We start from the raw sequence: 5,612 nt of genomic DNA, 5'->3' as shown, positions 1-5,612 counted from the left end.
CTCGCGAGAGCTGAAAACTAAACGAGAACATCGGGCATAAACTCTTCCGGCGCGTCTTCTGAGACCCTGAGCAGCGATCTGGAGATAAAAAAAGATAGAGATAGGAAAAAGTGAAGAGGAGCCCATCTCACTTGAATGGTCAACGGTGAGATTAAATAAACAGAGCACGTTTCTGTCCCCCAATAAGCGTTTAGTGGAACAGGCGATTAAATACACTTAAATATAATTCCATATGTATTTCCGTGGAAATAAGTATCATGGGCTTGTTACACACTTTTATACAAATATATTTCCCTAAAATCCTATTTAAATCAGTGGGCATTGTTGCTAAAGCTAAGACTACCATTCCCATAGTTCCTTGCTAGTTTCCATGGTGGTGGTGCTGATGGGAGTTGAAATTAAAAAAAACCCTCAGAGTTGCCTGTTTCTGTGACTGTAGAATCAAATAGCATAATTGTCTGCATAATTACTCAGATTAATTCCTTTGAGTTCAGTGGTATTGTGGAGACAGAATTTTACCAGCATCCTTCTTAAAAGGAATGTATGTGTTCAGCTAACTGTGTAAGCTGTAATTGTCAAGGAAAATAATAGCTTCCTTGTCTCAAGAGCTCCAAGGCTCTCCGGGGAATACGGATGCCTAAGAATAAAGATGGCACAAATGGAAGATAAGGGAACCAGAACCAGCAGAAGCCAGCAGAAGATAATACAGGAATGCAAGCATGCGCACGAAAGTAACTAGACAGGTAATTATAATGTAAATTTTTCCTCCCACTATGAGATAATTCTCACTTGGTGTGTTTATTGGGACCCATACCAGGTTTAAGGGACTCCAGTCCTAAGCCGTGATTGCGGCCCTTCAGTATTTGTTCCTCCAAAAGTGTAGAGGCGAAGCAAATAAATTTCGCTTATAGCATCTGCTGAATTTTACAGCCAAAATCGACCGTGGCTATAATTTTAAACAAATATCTTTTAGTGGTTATTTCTTACTATACTTTCTAACAGTGATAATTTCAGATGGTAAATTTAAATAAAATTTATTTAAAGACCGCCAAAATGATAAATCCACATCTTCAAATATCACTATTTTGCCTATGTCTACACTTCCAATATCTTTACAAAATCCTCTGCCCCACACAGAATGGTGCTCATCCCAGCAAGATTTGATACCCTACTTTGAAGGTCATGCAGTGGAGATTCAACCACACCTCTTTCCAAGAACATCTTTGCATCTGTTCAGAACACGTTTTTTGGAGCTGCCCTTTGTGCCATATCTAATGCTTAGAGCTAACTTACAAATCACCAGATACATGAAGAGGACCCCATCAGAAATCATGCTTTTCCTATTGAGAGTTCATTCTACTGCTTTATTTCTTCGATCTCTAGAAAGTCCATTTTGTACCATTTGCAGTTAGGAGATGTTGGGTCTAACAAGAATGGCGTTTGACACCTGCACTGGCTAGTTTGATTTTTTTATATGCATGCTTGAATTTTTCTTCGTTCTTTTCATCCATTGTTAACTTCTTTATGTGATCAGTATTATGGTTTATTGTCTGGTCTACAGCTGTACCGCAAGCAAGTAAATAAATAAGTACAAAAATAGAAAAGTCAAATGTTTTCAGTGCATTCAGCTTCCATAATGGTTGAACATTAGTGATTAAGCTGTTGGATTAGTACCATGGAGACCCAATAAATGGAAAATCATTGAGTGCCTTTAGGCCAGTCACTCTCTCAACCCAACCTACTTCACAAGCTCACTGTTGTGGACATAAAATGAAGGGAGATCCCCATATAAGCTGCTTTTAGCTCTTGGAGGAAAGACTGGATATAAATTTAATGAATCAATACATGTCTAAAGTGTAATATTTGGTTTTGGAACTTGAAAGTCATACTAAAAATATAGTGAAATGAAGATATGTCATGTCAGTGTCTGAAAAAAATAGTTTTCACATGATAATAGCTGATACAAAGTGACTGTAAGCTAAGATCAAGCCACTTCTGTATGTATTCCATTTCATTATCTGGTTTGCTGGCGTGCAGTGCAGTTGGAATGGGCAATAAAATGGCTGGGTCTGTGAAGTTAATTGTAGCAGCAGTAATGAGCAAAAGGCAGAAGAATTATTTTGTATCAGTTTAAGATAAGATAGTGGAATTTTTAATGGGAGGCTTTGCTTAAAGGAAAAACAAATGAGAGCCATGCCCTAGTGGGAACTCAGTAAATATCATTTTTGTCCCTGGGGCATCATAAATCATCTTCCAGTACAACATTGTCATTGGCATGCCAACTTTATTTGCACCCAGTTTTAATTATTTGAAATGGATGCCCTCCTCATTTTACAGAGCAATTTGGTTATTGGTCTCTGTGTCATGATTTTCAACCAGACAGCTACCTGGGATGATAAGGGGGGGATGGCAAATACCCTTCAAGAGGTTTCTGCTGAAAATACATTAATCTACTTCATTAACCCTTATTGAGCAGATGGTAACTGCTTTCAGAATTATAGAGATCTGGCCTGAATTTCAGCTAATGATTTAGATGTGATGGGCTATCTATTCCATTACCCATCTGTTAGTTATTCCATTGCCCAGCTGCTGAACTCATGAACCAAGCAGCCAAGACAATAAAGCTTAGGAATTATAAGGATTTTTTTCAGATGTTTTCTATCTGAAAAATCTATAGTATTCTAGCATAAAAGAATAACAAGGCCATAATCTCTACATCCTTGTTTGAACCCAATAGGGCTTTCTTCTGAACGTTCTGAATGAAACAAAGGATTGCACATTTGGTTGATCATTGATTATATATTTATCTCAGGTACTTTCAGCATTCATTCTTAATTATATCTGCCAACCAGGATTTGGACTTTTAACCTGAGAAATGGTGAAATGCAGTTCAGGCAATGTACTACATCAATATAGACATTTTAATGTACCAGAGAACAAATGGTGGTCTGTGGAAAAAGAGTAAATTAAAGAAATCAAATGACATGGTAGAGCAAGCTGTTCTAATGTATTGATATGTATCTGTTTAAATATTTATTTTTTCTCATGAAACTTACATAGGGAACTATATATTAAATCAACTCATGGACTCATAAATGCAGGGATGGGGAACAATTGCATTCCTCACCATTAGGCACGTTAATAGCAACATCTGGAAGACTACTGATTCCCCATCACTGATTTAAAGGTTGGATTCACATACTGCACATATGAGGCAAGGGCTGTGCTTTAAAAAAAAAAGGTACCTGGGATAATCATATTGTTGATTTTATCACTTTTATTTTTGTCTTCTGGCACTAGTTGGAGTAAGAGTTTTTTAAAAACACCCATGTGTTCCTGTGACAAGGAAAAAAATGAGAAAAATCAGTCAATTTTTGTGAGATATGGTGTCAGGTTTAAAAAGGGAAATGATAAGATACATTACTTGCTATTAAGATTTTGCACAAACATTGGAGAACAGGTCACTGCAAACTGGTATTTTTACCACCAAATGTTATCACCAAATTTCTGATGCTATCTGGAGGCATTCTGAAGATAGGTGTATGGGGGTTACATGGGCTGCCGTTCTCTGTAAAACCATACTGTGGTTTGCTTGTGGCTTAGGGAGATGTGTGGACCCAATCATTTAACTGCTTAGTCAACCCTAAAGGCTTACAGTGCAATATGCAAAGGCTGTCTCTTGAAGTGTTTTGCCTTTCCTAACTCCAATAATGGTAACAAGTGGAGCCATGATCTTCTACATACAAAATACATGTTTATCAGAAAGGGTTATTTTGTTTTTCTGGAGTTAAAAAAAACATATTTAAAGTTCCTATCTTTGACATGAGCCTCAGTCATCCAACAAGCAAACAAGGGATACTGAATGTGAGGACAGGCCAAGTGAAATTATGGCAATGCACCCTGACCTGCTTATATTCTCTGTTCAATGTCTATACCAGTATATAGCCACTCTGAATCACTTGCTGAGAAGGGCAGCTATAGAAATCAAACAAACAAACAAGCTAAATCAGCCTTTCCCATTCTCATGTTCTTGAGGTGTGTTACTACAGTTATGTCAGCTGGAGATAATGGAAGTTAGGATGCACTGAAAGGTAACCAGGAGAGGAAAGTCTGACAAAAAAGCAGCCATGAATTGTTTACTTTTGCTTGATTGAATAAACCATAAGGTGGGTTCACACAACCCATTCAACAGATAATAGTTTACTAGCTACAATAGCTGGATTTGCATAATGTGCTAAACTAAAACTGAACACATAATGTTATGGTTTAGCATAAGACATAAACCCAATCGACCTGAGCCAGCTACCCAAGAATCCAGCTTCCACTAGGATCGAACTCAGAACATGGGGAGAGTTTCGGTTGCAATACTGCTGCCTACCACTCTGCGCTACAGGAGGCTCCAAACAGCAGGCACCCTTAAAAAAATATTTGAGTGAATTTCTTGAGGATGATAGTTTCTGTCCAAATCACTGCCAAAACAACCAAGCAGCTGCATCAAAATGTTTGGTAATTAAGAAAATTAGAAAAAAAACCCTCAAGCTTTATTTTAGCTGTAATCAAGCAGTATCTGCTTCAAGATTCAATAATTAGATTTTGACACTAGTTTTAAACAGTATAAAAATGAAAAATGCTTCAAATCCACTCTCTAATTTGAGGATTTTGCATGCTCTATTATTAACCAGCTTGCTGCAATTTAGTAGATGCAATGAAACAACAGAAGAAGCTTAGAAGAGCTGGCTTTAAAAACTAGAAGGCAATAGTAGCTGCTATGTACTGACAGTCTACATCAGTACATCTACCAATTGCAGCCTTCCTAATTTTCTTGGCTTTTGGTAATTATTGCAAAATTGCTGGTATTAGAAAACGTTGGGATAGATCAGAATAGGTCTGTAGCCATGTGGACAGTGTCTTAGTATATTGATCAATAAATGAATGCACATTAATAAATATAATATTCTAAACTGCCAATGAAAGAAATGGACTACTTGATTTTTTCCCTGATGGGTGAAAACACTTACCAGGATCAGAGAGACTATTACTAAGATGGGCTACCTCAAACTCTCCTACTGTCTTGGGAGGATTTTTAGCATCCTTCCCCACCAGCTGTTCAATGGGAGAAGCACCAAACATGGCAACCCAGCTAGCATTCTGCAGAACCACCTGTCCCCATTATCCTTAGGACATTCACTTTCAAGGTAAGGAAGTAAAAAGGCCACTAAGTGAGGCAGCAACAAAGCCATCAGAATAACCAGAACTAAGGAACGAAGGACAGTGAATGCCCTGGTGCCTTGGGAATGGGAGAACCTTGGAGTTCTTGCCAAAGGATTTTGGTATCTCTTAACAGAATTTCCCAGAGGGGCGAAGAACAAAACTTGAGAAAATGAATGTTCCTGTTTACTTCCCCGCTTAAGGATCAAATTCCACGATTAGTCCTGGCTTTGTTAGACTGCCAGATCTGGACTGCCAAAATCCAGATACAGACATAAAGAAAGCTTTGCTGCCATCCGGATTTCTGCAACCCGATCTGCCATGAAAAGAGCATGGGGTAAAAAAACCCAACAGGCGTTCTGCACGGGCGCTTTCTAGGACCCAGCAGAGACGTCGGCAAAGAG

This window comes from Candoia aspera, chromosome 6, assembly GCF_035149785.1.
Source record: "Candoia aspera isolate rCanAsp1 chromosome 6, rCanAsp1.hap2, whole genome shotgun sequence".
NCBI lineage: Eukaryota > Metazoa > Chordata > Lepidosauria > Squamata > Boidae > Candoia > Candoia aspera.
This window is presented reverse-complemented; position numbering follows the sequence as displayed.